Genomic DNA, 16,604 nt, shown 5'->3' on the forward strand with positions numbered 1-16,604 from the left:
GCGCCTGCCGGGGGCCGGGCCGCGCCTACCGCCGGGTCCGCGGGGCGGGGTCCCGGGGCAGCACCTGCCTCGCCTTGCGGCGCCACTCTGCTAGCGGAACCCCGCTCCAGGCGTGGACCCCGACCCCTCCTCGGGGTAAGTCCGCAGGCCTTGCGTGCCTGCTAGTGGGCGTGGGGAGGGGGCTGCGGTCAGGGGACCACGCCAGGAAGAGGGGTTCCGGCCGGCCGCCTAGCACTACGTAGGGATGTATGCCATATCTGGGGGGCGGGGGCCCCGTGATGCGCACAGCCTGGCATGACCGTGGGGCGGGGGCTGAGCCTTGGGAAACCTGGAAAATGGGGTAGGAACCTCACAATCTGGAGTACTTTGCTGACGCTCAGGGCTCACCTGGGGCCCTGATATTCAACAGCATTGCTTCGCAGGCATTTTTGCAAAGTGCTTAAAATCCCTCTTGGAAAGGTAACCTGCCTTTCTCCCCACTGCCTGTACCCTGGTTGGGAAGCGGCCACTTTTTCCTTCCAACGTGACACCATTGTACCCAGAGAAACACTCCCCTTCTTAGTAAAAAGGAGAGAGGTGGTGCTCACGCAGCCTCAGGGTGGGAAGAGGGGGCTTCTGGGAGGCTGGGAAAAAGTGGTCAGGAACACGATAGGCCACCCAGGGCTTCAGGGAAGCTTGGCTAGACCCTTCATGGGCTATTCTGGCATCTTGTTCGTTTGGGAGGATAGATCCCCTTGGCTGGCTTCCTGGCTGCCTGGATCCCAGGCCCCTGTTACCTCTACAACCCAACCTCAAGGAGTGGGTTTTCCTTTCCTAGTGTCTCAGAAGCTAATGAATGGTGGGTCCATAGCTCTTGTGGTCCCTGGCTAAGGTAGGACATGTTGTACCTAAGTCAGAGTAACAAGGGGTCCTAGCTGGCAGTGCCATCAGGGCTTGGGCCTGTGGGAATGGCTGTGTCCAAGGGTGATATTTAAGAGAGAGAAGGAAGGCAGCTAGCTGCTTTTCCTATTGCCCCGTGCTCTGCCAGTGATGGCTACGCACTGGGCTTTGGGGCCTGAATGGTGGAAAGAGGGTCTTTCACCAAGGGATTGCCAAACCATCTCCACAGTTGCTGCTAGCCACCAATTAGTCCATAATCACAATCACGCAGCTGCCAATTGTCCCTAGAGGCAAGTGAAGAAGGTGGCCCAAATGGGACACTTTCTGGGCAGGGGCTTGCTGGGGAGGGGGGGTCCAATGCAGTTAGTACTTAAACCAGGCGTTCAGGGACTTCTTTGGGTTCTGTAGCCATCAGGCTGTTTTCAAGGGGTAAAACCCCAGAGCTGATGAAACTTGGCTCTGCTACTTTCTGGCTATGTGATATGAAAGGAATCACTTTGCGTTCTCTGAGCCTCTTTCAGCCAAACAGTCCTACGTTTTAGTAGGAATAAATACGACAATGACGACGGTAGGTTTGAGCAGCTTATCCCTCATCCCTTATGAGCTCAGTGGGTAACTGCTGAACTAGAGGCAACACTTTGCCAAACACTTGCTGTGGCAGGCATACTGGAGCCAGGAGCTGAGGACTCAGCAGGGACCTGAGTCCCTTCCTCCAGGGGATGTGGTCCCTGTAGGTGTTGCTGTCTTAACCGTTCTCTCTCCCTCCTTGCTACTCCTAGTCTCTGAACATTGATTGGATTTTACTCTTTGGAGCTCAGGCCTGAAGCTGCTGGCTCTCTGGTCTTCTCACCCTGAGCAGTTTCTGAGCTCTGTCGTTGGGGGCGGGGCTGACAGGGGTCTGGGTGATGTCTGTCCATAGCTGGAGTAGTAGCTGGCTCTTTAAGGAGTGAAGAAAACAATTATCTGGCCTAGGCATTGCATCAGCTGGAGCCTGGAGGGTCTCAGGGGAGGGGGAGGGAGGCTGGTGGTTGATTTCATTAGTGCCATGTGAGAACTCTCACCTGAGTCTGCCCCACTCCCCAGCTGAAGCCTTTTACCTTCAGGCACTACCCCTCCCAGAGCTCTCTGACCTTAGGAGCCCTACTCTGGAAGGCTTTTGTGTGTCCCCCACTCTTGTCAGGAACACAGGCACAGGGGGTGTAGGGAAGTGCCTCACACAGCCTTTTGCTGACTATGGAAATGGCTCTTGCTGCTAGCATTCTGCTGACTTGGGGTGCAGAGTACATCTCCCACAGCAACATTCTGCTGATAATGGGGGTGCCTTCACCATTTGTGATTGCCTGACCTGGGGGTGTTTCACAGTGGGTACAGATGACTTGACCACTGGCCTCTTTACATGATGGGGCTGTGTGCACAGGGATGTCTGTTACCAGATAGGAGCCCTGTGGATGAGATGGATTGGTTTTGAGTAGTGAGTCACAAGGGTCAGTGGCAAAGAGAAGACAAGGGACTTGGGCATTGGACAGAGTAAAGTTCATGTCCTCCACTTGTGACCACTACAGGTTTCCATCTCAACTTTCTTGCCTCAATTGGCTCTGGAGAGCAAGAATGATCGCTGGGCTTGGTGGTGCATGCCTGTATTCCTTGTGATTGGGAAGGCAGAGAGAGTAGTGCTGTTGTTGCAAGACTAGTGCAGCCCAGGCCAGACAGGACTCCAGAATGAGACCTTGTTTCAAACACTGAAACTCAAACCAGGTATGCCTTGCATCCTGACTGGCCCAGCTGCCAGGATACATACCTTTTAAGGTTACTGCACAATAAACAAGAAAGGAAGGCAGAGGAGTCATGGTCTAGAGCAGGTGATTACATAGGTGACGTGTTGAAAACAAGTGCTCATAGACCTATCACAGCAGGTTGCTCCCCTACTTTTGGGGTTCTAGACGGGCTTCCAGAGAGGCTGACTTCTTAGCTAAACATGGAGGATGGGAAATAATAAAGGAGGCAAAGAAGCAAGGATGAGAGAGGCAACAGTGTTTATAGCTCTTGGTGGTGTGGGACGAGCCTGGTGGTATAGTGAGGTGTGTGTGGCGGGCTCAGAGATAGCCACGCTCCACCACCCTGGATTAGCAGGATAGTAGAAATGTGAGGATTATCCTGAAGCCAGTGGCAACTCCTACAGGGTTTTAAGGATTGGAGACAGGGTCAGACTTGCAGAGAGTATGTAATGAAACCTATGGGCACAAGGGACCCTCTTTGTGAGTGACCTTTTGCCCTCTCTTAGCCCTTCCCTTGAGTAGCAGCTGAGATGGTGTTCAGGGAGCCCTTGTTTATGTGGTTCTTCCCAGGAGGGAGACAGTTCTAGTCTCTCCAGATCCCTCTCTGTGGGCTGAGCCACATCTCAGCCTTGTTGACCTAAGCTCAACCCTTGGGGCCTGGTTTTCCCAGCCTCCAGGGAGTCAGAGGGCAGGGTATAGAGCTTTGAAAACTGTCTGCTCTGTGTTAGAATCCTAACTCAGCAGTTCATGAGCAGAGCAAGATCGTATCTAAGCTTTAATGTCATCAACTATAAAACGAGAAGAGGAAAGTGAAAATCTCACTGGAAATTGTAAAGCCTATGTCAGGCCTCACATGAGGACTAGCGTGGGAGGAATCCTGCGCTTAGTAGGACCCCATGCTTTTTAATTTTCTGCTGCCACTGTCTGGAAAGAGTGATTTTGAACAAGGGACCTGAGCTGTCATCTAGCACTAGGCTTTTCATACTACCTAGCTCACAATCCAGAGAGGACGCAAACTTTATCAAAGGTGGGTGGGTGGGTGGTAACTATCTGTCTGAACACAGAAGGGATATTAGTGTCAATAAGGCTTACGTGGTGTTTACCCTATGGTTCCTCTGCTAAGTACTTTATGCACCCATTTTCACCAGTGAGGAAAAAAAATAGTCATCCTCTCCATGGTATAGATGAGGGAACTGAGGTTCTTTGACCACAGCCCCACAGAAAGACCTGAGATTCAAAGACAGAATAATTAGTAGCAAGACAGCAGGCCTAGGTTGGGAAGTTTCCACCTAGGTAAAGAGCTGTCTGAGCTGAGCCTGGAAGAACTTGGCATTCGTGCATTCATTCATTCATTCAATTCATAGAATCTTACTGTGTAGTCCTGGCTTGCTTGGCTGCTACTTTCAACTTGTGGCAATTCTCCTGTCTCAGTTTCTCAGGCACTAGAATTGTAGACATGCACTGTCATGCTTGGAAGGGAGAACTTGGCTTTGCCTAGAGGGATGAAGGAATACAAAGAAAGGGAAAGGTTTCATCTGGACATTTTCTAAGCCCAGGGTATGCTCCTTGGCTGGGAGAGGAAACTTCAAGGCCAGATGCCTTTAGGGTCTGAGAGCTTTTGGCTTCATGATTCTGACAGCCCAAGCCCAGAATCGCTGGCCTCTCTGCCCCCAAGTCTTGCTGTTGCCATGGCACCTGAGTTACTCTGGTCCCTCTTTTCCCTACATTGCCCCCTTGCTTGTCTTCCCCAGGTCATCTCACTTACTGTTCTGAATCTAGTCATCTCTTGGAGTTCAGTACCTGGTCTTCCTGCTCCCCAGACACCACCTTAGGATAGAACCCAGGTCCCCAGCTCCACCCACCTGCACCTGCTCTGCTTCCAGGGTCCCTGGCTTGTCTCTGTCACCGTCACCATCACCCACCCACGTGCTCAAGCTGGAAGCTGGAAATTCTCCTGGACACCTCCCTGTCTTCGCCCCCACAGCCCACAGCCAGGCCTAACGAGCCTTGTTCTTCAGCGTTCCTCTCTCAGGTCACGTCTGCAGCCCCTCTTCCTGCTCTCACCCCCTTCCAGAACACTGCTGTCGGTCACCTAGACACCAGTGAGACCACCTCCCTGGATTCCTTGTACTTTCCTGACTGCCCCACTTGCTGTCGTTGGGTAGATGTAGCCAGCACGATCTTCTAAAGATAAATGTTTGATTGTGTCATTTCCCTGCTTAAAACTTCCAGGACTTCTTAGAATAAAATCCAGATTTACTGACGCAGTCTCCAAGGCCCTGTGTAATCTGGTGCTTACCTCCCTTTTACATCGTCTTCTCCCATTCTCTCTTACCCTCCACTGCAGGATGCTCACACATACTGTCCCTGTTGCACACCTTGTCCTGAGACCCTGCTGATTCTTCCCCAAGTGTCACCACAGCAGAGAAGTCTAAAAGCTAAACACTCCCTGTCCATAGAACCTCCTCCTCCTCCTTTTCCTCTTTCTCCTCCTGCGTGTGTATGTTTCTCTGTATGTTATGGTTTGTGCACATGAGTGTGTAAGTAAGTATCCATGCACATAGGATAAGTACACATATCCATGATATGGCCTCTCACTGAACTGGAAGTTTATGGTTTTGGCTCTAAGATGGCTGGCCATCAAGATCCTCTCTCTCTCTCTCTCTCTCTCTCTCTCTCTCTCTCTCTCTCTCTCTCTCTCTCACACACACACACACACACACACACACAGAGCCATACCTGGCTTTTTACATGGGTGCTCGGATTCGAACTCACATCTTCATGCTTGCACAACAAGCACTTAGAGACTAAGCCCCAGACTCAGGACCTTGTACTTCTTCATAACGCTTGGCACCCTTTACTTACTTCCCATCCTCTTTGCTGACCTGAACACTCAGTGGGTCTGGAACGTGTGTTAGCTAGCCCTGGCGCATAGTAGGTACACAATGAGTTGGCTGATGCATGAAAGAGCAAGTACCTCATCCTGCAGCATCCTCAGTTGGCCTCTCTGCTGCCAGGCCTTCCTTTTTCAATCTTTTCTCCGCACATCCCCAGAGTGATCTTTCCAAAACATAGAACTGACCCTGTCACCCCCTGCTACTTAAAATACTTCAATAGCTCCCCATAGTCGACAGGAAAAAGCCTCAGCTTCTTAGCATGGTATTCAAAGCTTTTATGATCTGTACCCAACTCCCTGTCCATCCCCACCTCTCCTGCTTCCGCAGCATGCTTTGAACACCTGGCTATTTCTCCAGCAGGCCAGGCTGTTTTGTGCCTCTGTGTACCTACGCTTGCTGTTCTCTCTGCTTATAATGGTTGGGCCACCCCTCCCCTTGTGTAGGACTGTCTGCCTGTCCAGTATGGTTAGCCCACCCTGCCTCACCCTGTCAGTGTCAGCATTGTGTAAGTGTCTGCCTTCCAATAAGCCTGAAGCTTAGGTGCAGAGCTTGTTTTTTTAGGCTACTCATCCTTATATCTCCAGTAGCTTCTCTTCTGTCTTAATTAGAAAAAGGCAGGCAAACCAGCTTCAGTAATAAAGGTTTGCAACAAGGAATGGGGCATGGTGGTGTGGATGAACAGAAATCACTAATCTAGGGCGGTATGACCTGGAAGGCCAGGAGAATTCGAATCTTTATTCTCTGCATCCTACTGGCCGCCTTTGCCTATCTGTCCTCTCTGACTGGATTCTGGCCATACTCAGAATTAGCACCTAGGGCTTGGCAAATCTAAGTCCAAATTCCCAGGAGAAGATCTGATTGGCTCCAAGGGAGTTAGGTGCTACTCTGAACCATTCACCTTCAATCTGCTGTGAAGGAATCACAAAGTCAGACATTACCAAGGCTTCTGGAACCTTCCTTGAGTGTGTGTGGGGGTCACTGTTAACCAGGCAAGTGCTTTAGAAGACATCTGCTATGTATTTAAGGTGCCAGGCGGAGCAGGCAGGTGGGCAGAGTGCCCAGCCTTCCATACACCTAGAGAAACAGACCTGGGATTGTGACTTAACGGCAGCTCATTTCAGGGTAACAGTGGCTAGGGTAGGTACTGAAAAACCTGTCACATGTGGTTCAGGGCCTAAGCACAGATAAAAGGTATGGGATGATGGATTTCTCCACTTTGGAATGAGGTGAGGTAAGGCCTGAGCACTCATCATAGTCTCCCTCCAGTGTTGGGGATTAATTCCAGGGCCTTGTACACACTAAACAAGTCCTCATCTACCAAGCTACATCCTTAGTATTTGAACTTTTTGGGATAGCATTTCACCATTTGGCCCAGGTTAGCTTCAAATTCACATTCCTCCGGCCTCAGCCTCCCAAGTGATAGGGCAACAGCAGGTATTGAACCACCACACCAAGCAGAATTATCTTCCCTCTCAAATCATACCCATCCTTTAAGACTGAACTCACCAGTGGTAGCTCACACCTCTAATCCCAGCACTCAGGAGGCAGAAGAAGGCAGCAGATCTCTGAGTTCGAGGCTAGCATGGTCTACAGAGTGAGTTCCAGGACAGCCAGGGCTACACAGAGGAACCCTGTCTAAAATAATAATATAATGTATTATTATATACCTTATATATAATATAATAATAAAAATAAAATGATAATAATAGTCATTTCCTTTCCTCAGTGATGATCCGTCTCATTCCCGTCTCACCAGCCAGCCATTCTTGACCTGTGTTGATTCTGCAGTTCTTGCTTTCCCAGTCACAAACCACTCTGTACCAGGCATCATCCACATGGTTCCATTATGTTTTAAGAATACAGCTGTGCTGTTATTTCAGCCACTTTGAGGACAGGGAAGCTGAGGTTTGGAGAGGTAGTGTTGACGGCGTAGAGACGTTCAGCTGTATGGGGGCAAAACCCCTACCCTCGGCTACTTACTCTCCTGATTGTTTGCTCCTTGGGGTTGTGCAGGCCGGATAAGTGTATGCCAGTAACCATCCTTCTGCCTTCCCCACTGCCCAACCCAGGATCACCCAGAGTGAGGGTGATGTCATCTGTGTGGGAGTCAAATCTCCTACTAGTGGATCTGCCTGTGGAGCCGTATGACTGTGGGCAAAAGTCTCTTAACCTGTCTGGGCCTCTTCTCGTCTGAAAAACACAGATTAGAATTCCTCCTGTGAGTTTTGTATTAGACAGAGGACTATAGTAACAAATTATAAATAGGAAAAAAATAACACTGAGCAATTTCTCTTTTTAAATTATTTATATGTTTGTGTGTGTGTGTGTGTGTGTGTGTGTGTGTGTGTGTGTGTACATACACTGTAACACACATGTGGAGGTCAAAGGACAATGTGTGGAAGCTCTCTCTGACTTCCCAGGTAGGTCCTAGGGATCAAACTTGGGTCATCTGACTTGGTAAATAAGCGCCTTTACCTGCTGAGCCGTCTCATCGGTCCCAAGTGGAGCAATTCATATAAAATGGTTCATCCATAGGGTGTTGGCAATAGGGTGCCAGCCGGCAGCTATGCTCAGTTCCTTTGAGAAGAGGGCAAGGTGGGTGGTGGGTGGACTTCCCATCTGGTAGAGTAGCACCCCTTAGTGGGACCCAGGATGGTGCTCAGGGGCTGAGGTTATACCAGATCTGCTTGTCCAGGGTCACCCTGGGGAGAATGAGTTTGTACCGTTGTGAATGTCTTTCAAAACTCTCCAACCCTTCCCACGTTCAGCAGAGAGATCTCAGACAGGGTTGAGCGCCATGGTTGGACTGTACGAATAGAGCTTTGTTTGGTTGGTTTGGGTATTTGAGAGGGGGTCTCACACTTACTATGAAACCCAGGCTGGCCTCAAACTTCTGCCATCTGCCTCCGCTGCTCTGGTGCTGGGTTACAGTGTAAGCTGCCAGGTTTGTACAATTACATTCCTTTCTTTTGAGTGTGTGTGTAAGTGAGTGGGCACATGCCACCATGTATGAGTAGAGATCAGAGGACAACTGTGGGAGTCAGTTCTTCTTCAACCACGGGGGTCCCAGAAGTTGAACTTCAGGGTTGGAGGCAGGGAACTTTTACCAGTTGAGGAGACTCACCAACCTATTCCGTTGTTGTTTTCTTTTACTTATGTTTATAGACTTTTCCTATTTATTAAAGGTGATATTGACTTTTCTGTTTATAGTGGCAACAGAATTTCTATTTAAAATAATTCGTATAAGTTGAAAGTGTCAATTTAAAGAACATAATGGACAGGAGACTGGGGTTTGGCAGAAATCATCAGTGTGGTACACTAATGTGTGGAGAATGCAGAACTGTGGTGGGGGCGGGGAGTCGGAAACGTGGACCTTTTTCATATGGAATCTTGGAAGTTGTCCCTTCCATCTGCCTAAAAATATTGAAGGTTTCTTCTGCTGTATTGGCCTGTTCTCCTCTGCTTGTTATGTGCACCGGCTCTCCTCCTCGTCCTCCTGTTCCTCCTCCTCCTCCTCCTGTTCCTCCTCCTCCTCCTCCTGTTCCTCCTCCTCCTCCTGTTCCTCCTCCTGTTCTTCCTCTTCCTCCTCCTGTTCCTCCTCTTCCTCCTCCTGTTCCTCCTGTTCCTCCTCCTATTCCTCCTGTTCCTCCTGTTCCTCCTCCTGTTCCTTCTCCTCCTCCTCCTCCTCCTCCTCTTCCTCCTCCTCCTCCTGTGCCTCCTCCTCCTCTTCCTCCTCTTCCTCCTCCTCCTCTTCCTCCTCTTTCTCCTCCTGTTCCTCCTCCTCCTGTTCCTCCTCCTCCTCCTACTCCTCTTCCCTCTCCTCCCTTTCTTTCTGTTTGGTGGTGCTAGGGATCAAAACCAGGTCCTCACACATGCTTTCTCTATGAGCTACTCCACCAGCCCTGTCTTGGGCTGTTCCTTGGTTTTATTTGGGGGTTTTGATTTTGTTTTGGAGGAATGGTTACACTTTGAGACTCTTGCAATGGTCTCCTGCAGACAGGAGAACTTGTGTGTGGTCCCCAAAACCTTCTTGAAAGGGCCTGCTAGTATTGAGATATCTGGCTGGGGGCCGGAGAGACTCTCATTCCAGACCAGGACTTGGGACAGTGTGATAGGAATGGCTCTAACATCATGGTCCTTTTGTCTCCATACACAACACTGACTTTGGAGCTCCCTAGAAGTCTGCAGTCCCAGGTTGCAGCGAGGCTTTGGGAGTTGCAGGCAAGGGAAGCAGTCACCAGAGCTTTGTGTCCCCGAGCTTGGAGCCCTAGGACAACAGAGCTAAAGAGCTTTGGATTCTCCAGGGTCCCCATTTCCAACTCCCTCTTTTACACACCTCTTTGTGCCTGTTTGTCCCTGAAGGCTGGACTGCAGCAACCAAGAGCACCTCAGAAACTACGTTTCTCCACGGGGCTCAAGTCCAGAGCAGAGACTGCAGAAGGGAAGGAAGAAAGGAGAGGGGTCTGTCTGTGTCCTGCATGGGTGTGTGCCATGTGTCCATGGTGAGAGGGGGTCACTGTCAAGACATATTGTGTGTGTGTATCTATGTGTGCGTTCTCGAAATATGTGTTAATATAGAGTATCTGTGTGGTGTGTATGTGCGTCAGTGGCACAATGCTGTGTGTCTGTGTACATGTTTGTGCCCCATGAATGCTTGCACTTCATGCCTGAGTGCTCTGTTCTTGTAGCTTGCATGCTGGGTGTGGTTGTGCTTAATGTTTTGTGCATGTGGCCTTCTTTAAACAGTGTATGTCTAGCTCTGGGTGAAGGTGTTTGTTTCGCGGACCTGCAAGAGACCTGGGGAAGAAGGAAGGTCTGTGGCCAGGTCAGCTGAAGCTATGCTGGATATGAGAGGAAGGTCCCCAGGGTGGGCAGTGGGCACAGCAGCGGCGCCTTCCGGCTTTGTGCAGGGCTGGTAACTGGAGCCCCTTCCCTCCATGAAATATTGATCAGCTTGGAAGGCCGCCCTGACCAGGGGAGGGGCAGGCAAGAGTGCGCTGGCCGCTGTCCTTGGTGCTGCCGCCCGGCTGAGCCTCTTTGCTCAAGCGGGAGCTAGCTAAGGAGAAAAAGGCTTTGAGCCTAGCACCATTGGCAGTCCCGCTGTCCCATGAGTTTACCTGTCTCTGCCAGAACACTCTGTGGGGTTTTTTTTTTTAACCCCATCATCTAGGAAGGGGGAGCATGGGAAGCAGGTGAGTGTCTCTCACTGAGACAGGTTTCTTCCAGGGTGTTTGCCCTGGATTGGTCCTAGTTTACACATTTGTCTGTAGTCCTCACTGGACTGCTAGTAGCACCCCACCTATTCTCACAGGGGTCTTGATAGACAATGAATTATGTGCTTTCCTGCTGAGAGACAGAGCCAAACACCTATTCCCCTGTACCTCTGGCCTGCCTGGGAGTTCTGTGGCCATGTAGGCATACTTTACATGTGCTCATGGGTGCAGAAATTGTTCTTTCAATGCTGAGCTGAGATGGATTGAATTTTTGGGAGCCTCATGGCTCCTGGGACCCTACTGCGGCTCAGGCCTTCCCCAGGGTATCAGATCCTTCCTTGCCAATCCAAATTCTATCTTTCCTGTCAGATATGGTGGTACCCAGCTGTAATCCTAGAAGTCTGAGTAAAAAGGTTGCAAGGCCAGGCTTGTCTACAGAGCAGGATCCTATCTATCTAGTCTGTCCATCAGTTAGCATCTCCTTGGCTTTTCCTGCTTCTGAGGCAGACCTCTCTGTGGTCTCCACAGTGACGTGGCATAGGATTGTCCATCTGTATTCTCAAGGCATCTTCTCCAAGTTGACCTTTTCTTGACCCCTTTAACCCCAGCACTCTGGAGGCAGAGGCAGGCAGATTTCTGAGTTCTAGGCCAACCTGGTGGACAGAGCAAGTTTCAGAACAGCCAGGACTATATAGAGAAAGCCTGTCTCAGAGCAAAATAAATATCAACTAAACAGCAGCAAAAAAGAGACCAGGACTCACTCTGCAGCACAGACTGACCTTCAACTCATGAGATTCTTTATGCCTCAAGCTCTCAAATGTTGGAATTGCAGGCCTGAACCACCATGCCCAGCTTCTCTGACTTTGAAGTGCTTGTTGTCCCTCTGTAGATCTTCTCACACCTTTCAATGTTGGTTACACCTCTCACCCTGTCCTCACCTATGTTGTGTTCTAAGAATCCCACTTGCTTTCTAACCCCCTTTTCTCTCTGGGAGCACACCCATTCCTGCCAACTCATGTAGGTCTCCTGAGCTCAGTGGATCTGCTTCCTGCCCAGTGTCTCCTATATTTATAAACTGCAGCGTTAGCTTAGGCTCCTTGTGACTCATTTTCCCCTTTGGTCAGCTTTGTCCTCAGGGACCTCAGGCTCGGCTGGTGGTACCTTACATCCCCATTCTCCCTACAAATCAGTGTGGGTTCCATTTACTCTCTTCTCCAAAATGTGTCCCTTTATCCAAAATGAGTCTCTCTAGTGACTCCGGACCCCATCCCTGACTCATGCCTACCCTTCCTCTTCCCCCATGCAGGGCAGCAGTATAGTCCTTCCGACCTGTATAGAGCAGCTGTTCCCTACATCAGCTTGTTTCTGATTCCTCATGCAGTGCCAGATTGATCTCTGGGAAGCAAGGTGCTTATGTCTTGTTAGAGCTCACTCCTATGAGATTAAAAGTCATGCTTCTTAGCTCCACAGTCAGGGCCCCTCATTGACTGCTTGTAAACACTCTTCCTAGTCCCCTCTTCTATGTTGCCTTTACCTTCTCTCCTCTGTGTTTGCACCCCCGAACATGCCTGTTCTGTGGACCTTCCCAGTGGTTCCCACTGTTTTCCTGTGCCGTGGCCTCTGTCTTCCCATCCCAACATGTCTTCTGCTCCGCTCTGCTCCATCCTTCTTCCTGATGCTATCTCTGGCTCTCCCCCATCCCTGAAGTGTTCTTTATTTTTACAGAACACTCAGAGATTTCCCTTGGCATCTCAGGTCCATGAGTCCTGAGTCCATGGTCCACAGGCCAGTAGCAAGCTGGTTAAAAAAAAAAAAAAAAAAAAAAAAAAACAACAACAACAAAAAAAAAAAAAAAAACAGAACTCCAGGCTCTGCCTGTGAGCCCTAGAGCCAGAATTGCATTTCAGCACAATCCCTAGGTGATCTGTGCCTGCATCTGAGCCCGAGAAGCACTGGTTGGTGTGTTCATTGAGTATAGTGTTTGCATTGGTGCGTGGCTTATTGCCAGGATATGGGAGGATAATCTCAGATGCCGAGTTTAGCACCATCAGATGATGGCTGCTATGTTGGCCAGATTCCACAGTCTGTGGTGGAGGAGTGGATAGTGGAGATGGCCAAGAAGAGTGGGTGGCCTTCCCACCTGGAGTCTCTGCCCGCCCAGGCCCCTGAGCTCCAGCTCTGTAACTCCACAGAAAGCACTGTGCCAACCCAAGGAGGAATCGATTAATCAATAGAAAGCAGTCATCAAGCATGTAGCAGAGCTTGTCCCTGTCTCAGAACACACATGGGTGGAAATGTCTGTTACTTTAGCATATGTTTTGGAAAGGAAAATATTTATTGTGTTTTTTTTTCTTTATTATAGCATTAATGCAGTTTCTAAAGTAGTAGCTTTAGAAAACACAATATGTCACATGAAGAAAATACAACTGACTCACAGATCCTCTCTCCATCGGCGTTCATTTAGTATTTTGGTTGCCATTCATTCCTTCAATAAATATTTACAGAGCCCCGCTATGTTGCCAGACCCATGCCAGGTACCGGGGATTTAGGGTGAAGAGCACAGCTCCTGTTTTTAAGTAGCTCACAGCCTGAGGCTGGGTATGGAAGACAGGCACTGAGCAAGTCACAGACTGCAGTCGATTCATTTCCCAGGGCTGCCGAGACAACAGCACAAATAAGGCAGCTCGGAGCAGCCTGGGTCTGTTCTTCCACAGCTCTGGATGTTGGGAATTGGAAATCAAGGTGTCTGACCGGTCTATTCCTGGTGGCTACTGGCAATTCTTGGCTTGTTGACTCCAGTATGGACTTGCATATGTTTCTTCCTTTGCCTCTCTATTCAGTGCTGTCTTCCCACGGGGGATACAAGCTGGAGTAGGGACAACCCCACCCTCACTCCCTTTCAGGATGACTTTAATCACATCTGCAAAGAGCACATTCTCAGTCAAGGCCACACTCAAGGTACAGGGCCTCAGGACTTTAACCCATAACATGCAAGGACTGACCAGAGTTCTGGGAGCAGCATGAGGGGACTGACTTTGCCCTGGAAGATTGCTAGTAATGATGACATTCAAAAGGGGACTAAGAGAAGAGAAGGAATCGGGGAGGCAAGGGTAGAGGACAGACAAGCATTCAGTTAGTTCTTGGAGCATGGTGGTAGGGGAAAGATGTAGAAGTGTGTCTAGGTAAACAGAGGAGACACAGTGGCACTTGTAAAGAATGAAGAGTTAGTATGATCCTATTACAGGATAGGGCAAGAAGCCAGGTTGTAGTGGGACCTATGGGGGGAAATCAGCGACTGAAGTTAGGGCCAGGGGAAGGATATGAGATGGCTGGGGTCAAACAAAGGGGTGGGTTTCATCCTTTGTGAAGACCAGCTATTTCTGTGACTGACCATCCTGAAGGCTGAGTTGTTCTAAATTGCTGGTTCTGAGGGGATACACAGAACCATGTCCTCAGAAATCCCCTGGTTGGGAGAAGACACATGTTAGCTCTGAGCCTGGAAGGAGGCAGGACGTGGCTCTTGCTTTCCGTATGCCTGTTCCTTCGGCTCAGAGTCTGCTGGACCTGTGAGGACACTAAGCCCTGGAACAGAGGGAGGCATGTGATCACTCCACTCTGCATTACTGTGAGGGCTTCGACTGAGAATGTGTCTAGGGCCTGGGTGGGGCTCTGAGGCGAGAGACCCAGATGATGGGAGAACACTGATCTCTCAGGAACATCTTTTCAGGGTTCTGCTTTTAGGGATTGTCTGGAGCCAGGTGCCTTCCATCACAGGAAGGTCTACGGGTCTCAGCTTATCCTTTATCACACCCTCAGAGAGCTGTTCCTTTTCTGTGTGTGATGGGAGAGTGCCCTAACCCTACCCCAAACTGCCTGTAACTGCCTCGCCTTGGCTGGGTGGGCCAGTCTGGGTGGAGGAGAAGTGGGTCAGCTGGTAGCCATGGTGACAGCAGCTGCTCCCTGCCAGCCTTCCCGTCTCTTTACCACAAACCTCACCGATGAGCTTCTTTGTCCAGTCTAGCAGAGATGGGGCCAGGAGAATGAGGTTGGGGGTTGGAGTGTGTATGAGTGTGGATGTGTTCAAGCTCATGCAAGAGCCTGCTCCAAGCTGATGTATGAGCCTCAGCCCAGGGAGCCAGGCTTGGGATAAGACACATCTTGCTTTCCTGCCAATGGAAGCAAGGGGCTTTGCTGTTGCTCCTCTGACTGGGCAGGGCCAAGGGGAGGAGAGACTGCATGTGACTGTATGAGGTTTGTACACAGACTCTGAATAGCTGTGTGGCCGCTTCTGTGTGTCTTTGTGTGGGTGAGCATCTTGGCTGGGGCATGTGCATATATATCCATGAACACATGTGTTTCTGTCTCTAAAACGTGGGTAGCAACTTTGTGGGTCCATATGATGCTATCACATTTGAAATTATGTCCGCCCCCGCCCCCCCCCCAGTGTGTGTGTGTGTGTGTGGTGTGTGTGTGTGTGTGTGTGTGTGTGTGTGTGTGTTGGGAGTGTTGTCTGGAGAGACAGAGGTCTCCACATTAGGAGATTAGGTAAGGTATGCTCCCCACCCTGGTAGCCTGTGCTTTCTTGGACTAGCCTGCCTCCACCACATACCAACCCTGTCACCCTCCCACCGCTCCATAAGCAGAGAATGGAGGAGCTAGAGTTAGGCCCTCTACCAGGGTTTTAGGCAGGGTTCTTAGGCACCAGACCCAGTATCTAGCAAGGGCTCTAGCTAGATGCTGATACACTTGTCATCAAACCAAGCGGTGTGTATGTACCCTGCACACCCAGAGTGGTGGTTGTAGGCGATCTTATTAGCCCCTGGTCCCCCTCTGAACAGGCTGCACATGAGGGTAAGAAATAATGCTGGAAAGGTGTTCACCTTGTTCCAGACACCAACATTCTTAGTAAGCAGGCAACTGCCCAGCTGAGCAGCAAGCACATATCAGTCTTGTTTTGTAACCTTTTATCTAACGCTCCTAGAGCTGAGCACACGTGGTCATTCCACTTTAGGGAAGAGGAGCCATGTGCCGGGGGTTGGAGATAGAAACTCTCTTAGCTCTGCTTATGAGTGGCAGGCCTGGCTGTCACACTGCCTAGCTCCTGAGCACATGCTTTTTTTTTTTGTTTGTTTGTTTGTTTTGGTTTGGTTTTTGTTGTTTGGTCCCCCTGCATCAGCTCCTGTTGACCCATCTGACCCATGGTATGCTGGGAAGGCTGGGTAGGTCCAGACGGTCATCAGAATTCTTCTTAAAAGGCATGAAGGGCTTGGGACTCTGGGTGACTTCCTCAGAGTTAAGGTGCCTCCCATCATGACTGCTGGTTATGGTACTGTGTGTATGGCAGTGGTTCTAAATCTGAGGGTCTGGACCCTTTCACGGGGGTCACCTAAGATTATCTAAAAACACGGATATTTACGTTATGATTATAACAGTAGTAACGCTACAGTTAGGAAGTAGCAACAAAATGATTTTATGTTTGGGGGTCAGTACAGCATAAGGAGCTATATTAAAGGGTCACAGCATTAGGAAGGGTGAGAACCTCTGGTCCAAGGGGATAAACAGGGGCTGGAGGATATACCAGAGCAGACAGAAGTTGAGAGGATGGGGCCCAGAGCTCCTGAGATTCTGGCCTGCATGAGTTTTCATGTATTAGAGGCTGTGTAGTGGTACCTGCCTGTCATCCCACACTTAGGATGGGGAGGCAGAAGGATCTGGAGTTCGAGGTTATCCTTAACTATAATGAGTTGGAAGTCAGCCTGGGCTGACTGTCTCTAAGGCAGATGGAGCTCTGAGTCTGAGGCCTTGAAAAACAAAACAAAAAGCAAAACAAGAGGAAGAAA

Source organism: Micromys minutus (genome assembly GCF_963924665.1).
Source record: "Micromys minutus genome assembly, chromosome: 9".
Classification (NCBI taxonomy): domain Eukaryota; kingdom Metazoa; phylum Chordata; class Mammalia; order Rodentia; family Muridae; genus Micromys; species Micromys minutus.